Source organism: Topomyia yanbarensis, chromosome 2 (assembly GCF_030247195.1).
Source record: "Topomyia yanbarensis strain Yona2022 chromosome 2, ASM3024719v1, whole genome shotgun sequence".
In the NCBI taxonomy this organism is placed as follows: domain Eukaryota; kingdom Metazoa; phylum Arthropoda; class Insecta; order Diptera; family Culicidae; genus Topomyia; species Topomyia yanbarensis.
In genome coordinates, this window is record NC_080671.1 from 324,030,532 (window position 1) to 324,044,343 (window position 13,812).

General features: G+C 39.0%; 2 protein-coding genes across 3 annotated transcripts in view; one reads left to right on the forward strand and one right to left on the reverse strand.

Moving 5' to 3' along the window:
* The window catches only part of LOC131683780 (fibroblast growth factor receptor 2-like), a 164,929-nt gene extending 161,200 nt beyond the window's left edge, over positions 1-3,729 (reverse strand). The window contains exon 1 of the mRNA XM_058966075.1: positions 3,497-3,729. The gene's annotated coding sequence lies outside the window, so the exon portion shown is untranslated. The remainder of the gene's footprint in view (positions 1-3,496) is intronic.
* Positions 1-13,812, forward strand: part of LOC131683775 (acetylcholinesterase) — a 403,722-nt gene that overhangs the window by 159,489 nt on the left and 230,421 nt on the right. The window lies entirely within an intron of this gene.

Genomic DNA, 13,812 nt, shown 5'->3' on the forward strand with positions numbered 1-13,812 from the left:
CTATTTCGTCGGAGAAAGTATGCGTTATTGCCAGAATGATCACCTTTTGCATCACCCTGGTGGAGGATATCGAGTGCTACAATCGGAGAAGCACCAGAAACGTAAAAAAGATTGTGAGAATCTATTCGATGGCGACGGAGCAGCAGGAATGGAACACTACGGAGAAACTAAGCTGAACTTACCAGTTCACTCCAAACCTGTCGTCGTGGGACAATAGAAAACACGGAGAGGTTCACCTGACACTGCTTCAGGATGTTGAAGATTATCGGTTTGGGCACGTATCACCGTTATGTCCGGAGTGTGAGAACGTTGAGGATACACGTGGTCGTCGAATATCCTATTTTCAAGCGAGATGCAAAGAGATGCTTAAACCGGAGGGAGAGTGGACATCAATCCAGTTAATGTCGCCTATAGAACGACAAGCGACGTTAACACGTGGAACGCGGTCAACGGAATGGTGACGCAGATCATGGCCGCTTTAGAGCGGAAAGGGCGTGATGATCAGCCTTGCTCGCAGATTCGGGATAGTAACCACTGCCAGGAAAGTTTACGCCGGAGTAGTTCACCGCCGGGGACTAGTCGAGTAGACCCCGATAGAGCACCGGGTATGGGTCGTTGAGGCACCAGCGAACCGAACGCCATGCTCCACTCGGAATCGGCCGACCGACCATGAAACCCTACCGGTTGGTCCGAGAGAAATATAGCAAAAACAAAAAAGAATCTGTATCGGGAGAACTTCTTTCGTTGGGAAACTCTCTGTCGGCGTAAGCTATATTCACAGCTGGGGACTAGACTGAATAGACCACGACGAGACACTACTAGTTGCGAGTCGTTGGGACACCAGCGAACCGGACGCTTCGCTCCACCGGAATCGTCAGACCGACCTGGCGGCACCTGGCTGGCTAGCTCGGTTTCAGGAGAACTTCTCTCGTCTGAGAACTTTCCGTCTGATTAGGCTAGGTCCACTGTCGTGGACTAGACCGAGAAAAAGTCGGGATCAAAATAAAAAAGTGGTGCGAAATGGCACGAGAAGCGAGCCCAAGTGCTTAAAGCAGTTACGGAGCATAATGGCACTGGACAGGGAGCCAAAGGGCTCAAGAATTGTGCTGCTGAATGGCACAAAGGAGCAAAGTCGTGGTGCTGGATGGCACAAGGGATCGGAAGGGTTCAGTAAATTAGAGAATCTAGAGTTTGCCGCCCACATTGTCCTCGAAGGGGAAGAGCAGCAGTTCTCGACCTGCTGCTAGCTTTCGTACTGCCATACAGAAATAGCCACTTTGTGTGGATGGTCGAAAGCTGATGGTGTGTTCCTCGACACCACTCCTGTGCTCTAACCCTACTGAAGGAACTTATTACCAATAAGTTCGACTAAAGTCAGTGCTATGGACAGTAAAACCCCTCCCCGAAGTAATAATGTAAGTTAGTGTCGGGGAGGAATCAGGTTCAGCGGCAAGAGTAGTTGTTTTAGCGGGTTGAGTGGCATTTTTCTGTTCAGGATTTCTGCTGATCAAAAAAAAAACAAAGCACTCGAACATAAATTCGTCTATGTATAGAAAACCAAAGGTCTGTAAACGCAGTTGTATTACTGCGGGGTAGTTCCTATCAAATGATATGAAGCTCTGAAACCACAAAGGATCCACAAAGATCACACGAAGAATACTCAGCACGCTGAATGTTAGCCATGGAAATAGAGTTTGCAATATCCAGTCAGTACCATGATTTTCGATTTGAGTTGGACATGCAGTTACTAATTTTGATCTTGAATCTGCTGAACTAAGTGCTTTTATGGTAATTTGTCAGAGCAAAAAAAATTATTTGCCGCCAATTCTCTGTTGAAGTGCTGATCTTTTTGGTTTGGTCTGCTTGAATCATTGGAAGCGACATTGGAAGTGGAATTGTTTGGTTTCATTGTTTTGTATAAGAGTTGTGAATTGCACTTTTTCGGCCAATTAAGTACTGCAGTAATAACCCTAATAAAAAAATTATACACGTACTTTAACCCATATAGTCCAACGATTTCACATATACTTTGGATGATTCTCTGAACAGGTCGTTAGGCTCTTGGATCATAAGATGTTTATTAGGGAAATTACTTCGCTGAATAAATCATAGGTAATCATCAGGGATGCCATTATGCCAGATTTATCTTGCACAGCCAGAGTTTTTTGCAGCTTCCGAACAAAAAGACAAACCTCTCATTCTTACAGATTTTTAAAATAAAGAAGTGTTTGCGCACACATTTTGGAAAATTTGGGGCATATTTTCACAGTGCCAGTGATTGATAAGTTGCGATGACTTTGATGTCGTTGTTGACAGATTTTGCCAGACATTATAGTTGATCTGCCAGATATTCTTTGAAAAATAGTGGCAACCCTGGTAATCATAGGTTGCTGCTTTCCTTTCCAAAAATTATTGCGAAGCGCAGTTTCTGTTTGCCTCCTAAAGCAAACCACCCCCTTAAAGCGTTTAACATAGATAATGTACGCCGCTCTAACTCACAGGTTGAAATGGATCGGATTGAAGAGAATAGGAAGTAATAGCGATGAAAAGTAAAACCAGACAGAGAGTCAACATTAAATTTTACTGTAGTCTGATTTTGCCAGTACATCCTGGCATTCGCTGATTTGGGCAGGTATCAATTATGCTTTGTTTTATGGCATTTTTGTTCTTGACATTGCTCCACACCGGTGCAATACTCATTCAATGTTGGGTGTAATAAATCTATCCCTCTTTTACACTACACCGACGATGCACCATGTGGAGACGGAGTGATTGGATGTATAGAATTAATTTTATTCAAATAAAGCTGTAAACAGTAAACATCCCCGTAGAAATAATTGAGCGAACACCTACTACACTGTAGAGTGTGGACACTATTTCGGTTGTATGTCAATCCCATCAAGGATAGAGATTATATTGGAAATATGTCACTGGTTGCATTACTTGTCCTATGACAAAGAAAAAAGTTACACGTAGGTACTATTTTGCTCAATAGGATATTGCCAGTTTTTACTGTTACGGTATTTTCAGCTTCATTCTAGTCAGCTATCTCCGAGAAAGGCGATAATGCGAACAACGTAGAAATGGTCTCAATACCCTTATTATTCCCGTATCTGTTGTTTAATGTTAGCCGTCACCTCAGCCCTCGCAGATATTTCCGCGCAAGGTGTCCTGCTGCCTATTGCATATCATATCGTCGCCCTTGGCATTCATTTCCACTTACACAACAGACGAATGATTCACTGGATTCAATATCAACACTATACGTCACGGTTACTGGTTTTCATTAATTTATCATTTTTCGTTCATGAATTGTGCTGAAATGTACTGGATACGCTAAAGTATGCAAACATGCTGTTCTAAATCCCTGAAAGTCGTGTTGCGCAAATGTGTTCATTCGAAACTTTTCCAAGCCCCTTGGAATTCAGGGAAAGCGCACAGTTTGGGGAAATACATTTTCCCTTCCCCGATACTGTCTTCTCACGACTTGTCTCACCTCTAATATGGCAGCAGCTGCCACGAGTATATCGCAGTGTCGAGTTTCGATCGGTTCTTCCCGGAATTTTAAGGTGTACAGTACAATTTGATTATCCTTATACACAGCGCACCCGCCCGACTTCCGCCGGGTACAACGACGCGAAACGAAACGGAAAATAAACAAGAAAACCGGCGCGCACACACAATGTTTTCGCATGGAACTTCGAACGACAAACGTCTACCTTCGCACAAGGCTTGCTTAGAACTGACACTGCCTTTGCTGGCGGCAGCGTGCATCGCCGTCGCCGGCTCGCAATACCGTTCCAGGCGGCAGGCGAAACCGGTGAAACTGGGTGTGCAGTGGGAGAACGACAGTAAACAAAATACTAGGAAATCGCTGTGATGATGATTACATGCGAAAGAAGAGAACCTATACACACACAAAACCACTGGACCCAAGCTGTCGCACACGGCCAGACTGTTTTGATGGAAATTGTGGCCAGTATTTGCAACGATGGAAACAAGAAATTTACAAAGAAATATATTCCACACAGAGAAAATGTTTTTCAATGTATATCTTTGGCCAATCAACCGAATCAACACCACTTTTTTGATCAGAGTACTTTAATTTGAACTATCATAAAATTTTCTAAAACACGTTGGGCAGCGTAGAACTGATTATTGGTTCATTGTTTATTGTTTGTTTAAAAATATCCTTTCTAATTTCAAAATGTTATAGGTAATGTTTATGAACTTATCTAGAGAACCCTTCCGAGCGAAAGTATTTCGTGGATAATTCCCTGGCAACAGCTGTTTCTGTAAGGGCGATTTACCTATTTCGTACTTAACAGGTAGGGTACAACACCTTCTCAAAAGAATTCGTACACAATTTTTTATGGTTCCTAAATATCTTTGGTTCGTTTCTAAGACGCTTTCTCGGTAGCAAGTAACCAGCAATTGTACATACATACATCTGACTAAGTGCAGCAAAAATCTGAACCAAGTTGTTGCAACTTCAACTGACAGGTGCGAAAACTGAAATCCGGTTACAATGGGCCCAACACCCTTCATAAGCATATACATACATACGTAAACGTTACAAGCTACAGCTTCGTGGCGCCGTATTGCGAATATCTACTCAAATCCACAACTTGATGGTATAACCGTGCGCCACTAGGTTGTGCGCTGTATCCTGCCCCCATTTGATTGGAATCAACATGAGCGGAACAATCTAATTGACGTTTAATGATTTTTCGTTCATATTTTGATGTTTTCAACGACGGCGGTGACAATATAATTGATTACCCTAGTACGCACACTTAAACATTTGTTACGGAAAATTAATCCAATTGGATTGTAAAATTGCATGTACAAGACAAACCATGAACTTTCTTGTGCTTGACGAATCATCAATGTGTGCCTTGTGTTGGGGCAATCTGATTCTGGTTGATCCCTGGACATATTTAGTTTTGTTGTATAAACAATATCAACTAAAAGAACCGGCAGTGAAGCGATATTCATGGTTCATGATTGAGATCATTGTGGCGATTTTCTTATGGGGTTTTTAATTGATTGATTGATTTTATTTTATTTTTACTGGAATTTTCTGGCAGAATAGCGCGATTTATGTTCATGATTTCTAGACCTTAGCCACGATTTTCGTAAATTATATACACTTTCGCGTGATATTTTTTTCACGCGTTTCGCATCGAATATTTTTTGCAGAAAAGTGTGGATTTATGTTCATGATTTCGGGGTCTTAGTCACTTTTTTATATTTTAGATATGAGTAGTGTGATTTATGTTCATGATTCCAAGATCTTAGTCACGATTTTCACAATTTCTGCTTGTTCTTACCGTGATATTGTAATTATGGATAAGCTGGTGTGGCGGGGCTAAAGTTTTAACGTATATTTGTTCAAATGTTTATATTATATGTAGTTTTATTAATATATTTGTTCGATCATCGATGTCTATTCTCTGTGGTTTTTGGCGTTACATTTTTGTTCGGGTCTAGAGTTATGGTTCATATTATTATACTTTTTTTCATTTTATTCCACATTTTATATCATAGTTATAATTATAATAACGGTATTTAGGTATTGGAAAACGTTACCACAGAACCAGAAAAAAAGTGTTTTCTAACAGAAAATCCGCAGAAATATGTGAAGCAACGTAAAATTTGTTTTTATTCGAGCGTACGAAATTTTCTGCATTAAATATTTTCATTTTCACAATCATTTTACGCGGTGATTTTGTTTTTCCCATGTATTAATAGAAGAAAAGGTAAGTTACATTCTTTTTGGACTGTATTTCTTATGAAATGTTGTTGAATAAACTCCTCATAATTAACTTGCTCTACTAATACAAACTCCAATTCCTGATACATCTGTGAAAGTAGTATAGGTTCCCTGCACTTTCGCTAATAGATGTTGAACTAACATTCCTTCACTTCCTCGGCGATTGTAAGGACGTTACCAGGTGTACACTGTGATGCTTGTTCCACTATGAAGAAAAATCTAATGCGTTAATCCCAAATGTTTTTTTTTCTTGCGACGCGTTATGGTGGATATCTTATTTCATTAAAATCGCATACAAAACCTTAAGTAGCTTTTCAAACATATATAATAAATTCTTAATCTATTTTAGCTCCCTCGGTTAAAAAAATCCATAACGGATCTGTGCTCGATCATCGTCGGTTATCTATTGCGTACTGGTAAGGGCATTAGAATGTATAAAGAATCAAAGTATGATATTTGATTTTAAAAGGAATTCAAATATGATTTTGAGGATAGCTAAGTCTCTATTACTTAATGTATCTCTTATAAAGTGGAAAATAGGTCTTCCAGTAGTAGAAAGAGGAAAGAAAATGGTTTCTAGATTCAGAATATCGAGACCAATACAGAATTGTGAGGTCAATATCTTCATAAGATTATGAACATTCGCATAGATTTTTTTTTTCGAGAGTTGTCCTACTGGAGCTGTAGAGCTAGGTTCTCGGAAGGACTCCCCGTCAGCATCACATACTACAATTTGCAGACGAGACAGGCAATGTCGCCCACTAAAACATTGCATTAGGCCAATTGTAGCGGGCCGTGATTCTAAATGTGATATTCATTGCACGGTTCAGGTATGTGCGGGCGTAGGGACTCGCGATCGTGTGTATCATCGCGAAGAGCTCGAGCATTTGTAGTTAACGTGTTCGATCGCGTGTGCGTTTGTATGTCGCGTGTGCGTTTGTATGTCGCGTGTGCTGGCGTGTATGTAACTTCGCGTGTATAAATTCTATTTTATAACCGTGTGCCTTTCGCATATTCGCGTGTGTTCTTGGATAATCGCGCGCGGACTGTGAGTCTAATACTTTATTTTTTGATATATTGCTAAGATGCTAAAAGAGTGTGAGATCTTCCATATCACTAGAGTGACCGGTGATGTCGCCATGGAACGTATTGTCTGGTGGATATGTGCTATATTTTTTGATTGGTCCTACTGAATGTATGGACCTAAGTTATTAGGACAGAGAGTAATGGTTTCCGGACGTGACCGATTCATGAGCGCGCGAAAACGGACGTTTGTAGGTTCGTGTTTGAGACAGCGTTTGAAACTTCGTGAGTGCTAAAACGTTCTCCTTTCTACCGGGGTGTTATTAGGTTTGCGCGATCGCGAACGTAGGTGTGCGTTGTTAATCGCGAAGGGCTTAAGCGTTCGTACGTTAACGTGTTTGTCACGTGTGCTCGCGTTCATGTGACTTCGCGTGTACAAGACTGGATTTTGTAACCGTGGCATTTCCTATGTACGCGTGCGTTCTTGGAAGGTCACGCGGACCTTCATTCTGGTAGTTAGTTTTTGGTGTACAATTCACATTCTGACAGGGAGTAAGTTACCCCATATCACTAGAGTCCTCGGTCATGTCGCCATGTAACGTGGTGTCTAGTGGACATGAGAGCTTTCTTTTTTTGATTGATCAAATTGAAGGCAAGGACCTAATCTGCTGATATCAAGGATAGAAACATCCGGAAGTGACCGATTCATGATCGTGCGAGTGCGGGAGTTTTTAGGTTCACGCTTGAGACCGCGTTTGAAAATTTATAATAGCTGGGACATTCACTTTATCACCGGGATGTTATCATGTTTACGAGATCGCGGGTGTAGGTGCCGGGGATGGTCGCGAAGGGCTCAAACATTTGTATATTAACGTGTTTGTCACGTGTATGTGACTTTGCGTATATAATTTTGATTTTATGATGATGTAGCGTGTATTCTTGTTCGATCGCGCGCGGACCGTGAATCTGATGCTTAATTTTAAGTGTATGGTACAGATGGTAGTCCGTTTCCCTATGGGGAAACTTGAGATCCAGGTCATGTCACCATGGAACGTGTTGTTTAGTTAATATGAGCGTCACTTTTTGATTGGTTCAACTGAAGGCCTTAGTCCAGACTAGTAAAACTTTCGGACGTGACCGTTTCATGATCGCGCGAGTGGTGGGTTAATGTTTGAGACCGCGTTTGGAAGTTTAAAGATGCCACGTTTACTTAGCTACCGGGGAGTTTTCATGTAGGCGAAATCGCGGGCGTAAATATATGTGGATTATTGCAATTGCATGGTCGAGTTTGTGGCCATGTTTGTGTTATCGCGAAGGCCACGAGCGTTTGTACCTATATGAGTATAGATAGCGTATAGTAGAGATATACTAATAAAAGGAATCAAAACATGCCGAATAAAGAAAAAAAAAGATGCAAAGAGCTTGATGAGAAGTGTATAAATTGAGCAGTACTATTTTGGTATACATAAATATTGGAAAAGCAAACTAATAGATGTACAAAAGAAAAAGACTCTTCATTAGTCATTAGAAAAATACTTGTAACATGCAATCAAACTCGTCTAAATGCAGCAACTGTTGTATATTTATCATTAACGACAATTGCATGCTGTTAGACTTTCATCGTGCTATGCTGGCCGGGAATGGATGACTCACGTGCGTCGGTAAATTTATTTTACCTTAATTTATCCAACCCGACTTTCCCGAATGAATAGAACCAAATGCTCAGATTGATCACCAGAAGTATTAGCCACTATTCTATCATATACCTCATTTCTGCATCCATTCCCTGACCCAACTGTCACAAATTCTCAGACAAATACATACATAGATAGACATACGACTAACACATAACAGTTGTACACTAGTACGAAAAACTACGATTATCACAAAGCTATAACTAATAGGTTTCTACTTATTCTACTTTATTAAATTAATTTAATTATTAAATTAATTTAATTAGTATATGCATGATGACGAAGTCGACCGATAAATGAACACACAATGACTCCCTCCGTGAGCCCCGTCTACGAATACCACCAACAGAAGAATATTTGCAAACGAGGCACACAGTAAGTCAATCTACGTCGATCCGCCAGTCGGCTACGACACCGCGCATAAACCAGTGGTTTAGCGTTGGTATGCGCTGGTGGAGAGTATGAAAAAACATATAACATAAAAAAGGCGCATAAGCCCTCTCGGTCTCCTCGATGCACCACTATCGAGGCGTAATGCAATACCCATCTTAAAGCAATTGATGCTTGATGATGTTTGCAATATCGTCAAACCCCTAAACCTTGGGGAGGGATGAACATTCGCATAGATTTGTTACAATAATATTATAATAATAAAGTCTCTGGAGAGGCCTTGACCCGGAGATTTTCCCTGACCTGGGGGGTGGTAGATTTTGAGTGGAACTAGACAGAAATTGGAATCAAAGGGATTGCTCGGCATTTTAGAACACTTTAATCGCTTTTACTACGTGAAAGTAAAGCTGTAACTTTTTCACGCTCGAGAACGGTTTTGTCAGTTTAATCTGGTGTAGTATTTAACTTCCCCGACTAAGTACCAAAAATACAAAAACACCAGCTACTCTCGCTGTGGAGGATAAGTCGAATGAGCATTGCTCTCCTCCATAGCTAACCGGAAAAGGAGGCTGAGGTCGCCAGAGGTCGCAAAAAAGGCCCCAACCAACAGTTAAGGGTCGCTGAAGGAGTCTCAACAACACCGGAAGAACTCGTTTGATGTTGACCTAGTCAGTTGGATTAGAACAAATATATGTCATACATTGGTGCAGCTTGTGATAAGCACCACTAACAGCGAATTTATTTGGTAAAATTGCCAAATTTAAATTTTTCACATTATTTTGAGCGACCTAGTGGAATGCAACATTTCAGTTGTAGCGTATAGCGAAATATTACTTTCCTTAATTTGTAGTAAATTTGAATTGTTTTTCATTTTCATTGCTTTGTGAAAAAAATTTCAGCTTCCCACAAAGCCCAGAGAAATTGATGTAAAACCCGAGTTCCGGAGATCGCTTCCGAAAACCGGAGTCTCCGGGTCAAACCTGGAGGGTGGCAACCGTAAATAAAGGTGACTTCTGCATAAATAATGATTTGACATTAAACGAGAAAAATCAATAATCTTCCAGCGTTTAGTTTATAAAACCAAGGTTTGTGACTAATATTTGGCAAAATAGAGTGACGGGATTGTTGCCAATGTAACTTGATTATTCGACGTATCAGAGGAAAGTATTCATTGCCTTGAATACCACGCTCATAAAAAACACCTCTTAATGCTTCTAATTTCACCAACCTATCTGTTTGTTCATTCCTGTATATATCACAATAAACTGATAACTAAATGAAAGTAATTGAGAAACCTTCTGTGCTCAGTTTATTACATCTTGATTCAACCATACCAAATGATGAGTTTTGTAGTTCGTATTTTGAGAGTCCAATGCTAATGAATAACTTAGACTATGAGGACAAATATAATAAGATTGGGGTTCTAATATTCTTATCATTGTGCATACAACGAATAAAGCTGTCAATTCAGTTATAAAAATTGAACAATTTAGACTCAAGTTTCCTGAACATAAGGTTATATCATCTGCTATCATTGTTGCTGGATGGACTGCGATTCTAGTTGGTGAGCCATCATTTAATATAGCTATTTAAACTCATCAATAATATCTAAAAGAAGAATGCCGCTACCATTGTCACTTTCACATCCCCAGGAACTATGGGCATTGAAATCGCCAAGAATAAAATATGGTTCAGGAACATTAGCTATTGTTCTATTGAATTCAGAAGATGAAAAATTTCCGTTTCATTTTATTTGATTTGATTTAATTCAATAGATAAGCTTGAACATTCAATGAAATTAGATGTAGGAAGATTTAAAGTACAATACTCAATATTTTGACGAAGTCTAATCATAACACCACCATATGAATCATTCCGGTCTTCCCTAAAATATCGAAATTAGAAATACGAAAAAAACTCGATTCGTTTAAACAAATTTCACAGATACAAAATATATCTATATTATTATTTACAATTAATGCATTTAGTCTATCATTCTTTGGTATTGTTCAATTGAAGAAATTTTAAATTATTTTTTGATAAGACGTTATAAAAGTAACATTTTTTATAATCAAGTTTTTCCAAAAGTCACTTCAACCTAGAAAATTGGAAATATTTTCAATAATTTTGCTAATAATAGATTGTGGAGTTGGTTTGAAAGAAGGAAATTCATTTCGATTATTAATGTTAGGTCTAGATATATTAGTGTTTTCTTTTGTAGTATGTCGTGAGTTACTTTTTATTCCTTTAATTGGAAGGGGATAGTAACTACAACCAGGTTGAGAATCAGAAGAAACATTTAAATTTTCGTTGTCTGAAAGAATATCGAATGAATTTTCTGTTCTAATTATTGATGAGGAAAATTTCAATAATTCAGCGTATGAATATTTACTCCTATTTAGGATTTTTTGATGGAGTTTAGTCTGGCATTCTTTGTAAGGACATCCTTTTAATCTAGTATATTTGACGTGGCCATAAATACACGATTCTGTGCTAATTTTACAAGAAGATGTGCTGTGGTCACCATTACAAGTCCCAAGTATTCTTATTTTTAAAAACTTCTGAACCACAATCAATTTTATTATTACAATCAATAACCTCGTCAAAAATTACTCCATCAATCTCAACTAGATTGCATGAAATATATACTCGGTAAATATTAGCAAAAAGTTTAGATATTACTAACAAATTCGCTTCATCATAATCAGAAAAAATATTATTATATTTGTGCAATCGTATATGCTATGCTATTATCGTTAATGCTATGCTATTATAATTATCACTTCAAAGATAATCTGTAGCGCTACATGACCAGCGGCGGTAATTTCCAAGAATGATTCTCGATTTTTGATGATCTTCCCTGTCCTGCAATACAAAAATATTTGATGACCGAATTTTCGAATGCGCTGGAAGTTTTTTGAGGTTAATTGAATAAATTAAAACTTCGTTGCATAACATAAAAAATCAACTGGCAACTGTGAGAAAAAGGTTCCTTTGCACTGTTTTTATATTTACCTCTAGCATTGCATTGCTTGAAAATCTAGAATAAAATACGTTACAATAATGGGGACGGGCATAGCGTAATTGGTAAATCGGTTGCCTTGTACGTTGCTTAACTGTGTTCGATTCCCATCGCCGCACATAGGGTTAGAGATTTTTCCAAAAAGAGATCTCTCTAACCCGAAAAGAGACAAATGCCTTAAGGTTGAAACCTCTATATTAAAAAAAATATTACAATAGTTTTCAGTTCAGTACAGTGCAAACACTTTGCAGAAACTACCGTTATTCCATATAATCAAGGATTATATAGAATAACGTGCATAATCAACGAGAAATAAGATTTTTTGCACGCGGATTTTCGAATTATTGTGGGTTTGGGAGTCAAAAAAATGTGTGCGTTTTGCAATGTGTCCCTTTAGTCGGCACGAAGAGATAGCTCAACTCAGGGACGCCAGCTGTTGTTAATTCAGATCGCCGGATACCACACGACTATCAAAACGAAAGAAAGAGTTTCTTGCTTCCAAAAATTCTCCGAAAATATCAATGACCTTTTTGCTGTTAATAATTAAACGCATCTTTTTGAAGTTCATTGACAACACGACAATTTGATTGTCCCACCGTAGAGTGTATGTGACAAATATGTCACTTATTTTTCTCAGAGATGAATCTCAAATGAAAGGTACAATCTTCTTATCGGCTGCTAGTAAAATTTATGTCGATCGGAATTCCGGTTCCGGAGTTACGAGTTGAAAAGTGTAGCCTCGCAGAAATTTTCACTATGATATCGATTTTATGCAAAACTTATTGAAATGGATTCAAAGTTTCTTGAATTTGCCAGTCTAAATCACTAATGACAAACCAAAGTCGCTTTGACCACATTGGCCATTGGCCTACATTTTTCATGATAAATGTCTTTAAAGTGAAACGTCGATAGATGAAAAAAAATGACGAATGCTTTTTTTGGGACATTTTTGCATTTCTCATACAGAAAGGTTATGCAATCACTCTGAAAATCGTAAACCAAATCCCGATCATTTTTTCGACTGCATGGATTTTAACAGGAGCTAGGGGTGTTCGGAGAGGGGTTACCCCCCACTGATCACCCCCCCCCCCCCTCCCTCAGATCAACCTTCATTTCACCCTCTTCAGACCCCTACCCCATCCATATCCCCCTTCAACACCATCATCTTTACACCACACCTATTTCACCAGGCATACCAAAATAAGCTAGGGTGGTTCGGTTGTGGGTTTTTCATCCCCCTCACACTCCCACCCCCGCATACCAAAATAAGTTAGCAAGAAAACACCATTGAACTAATGCTGATTAAGCTAATTAAGTATGATTTTTTTGTTTCAAGTATTTCAGCGTCGACACATAGCTCATCAAGTTCGTGGACGGCAAGCCATTGTATATAGGTGCAAGGTGTTCTAATAATGTAATATCATAGTGTGGAGAAATGAGATAGGCACATGCACCACTACGTGGATTAAAACCGGTTTTTAAACCAATATTAGATAATTTAATATCTGTTATTTTTTACAAATCAGAATTCATATATTTCGTTCCAAAAATTATAATACTTTCCTTTGGTTTTTATTCAAACAAATTTCGATCATGCGCACTGCTGCGATTACGACACTAGTGTAGTTGTTACCCACCCATCTGTTCCGCGAATCATGAAGTGGACTGGCACTGACAGTCGGGATTGAATTGAAGCGTGTCAAGTACCTTGCCTTCCTCTTTCACTTTTATCAATCACTTTTCGATGGGATGGTACTTGTTGACAGTGCGACAAATTTTGATGCAACCTGAGATGAAACTGTATTTTCGAAAAAATTAATTGACCTTAGAGCATTGTCGACAAACTACGCCAAATGACGACACATCCCAATAGAATGGTTATAACAATCACATGTTAAACCCATGTG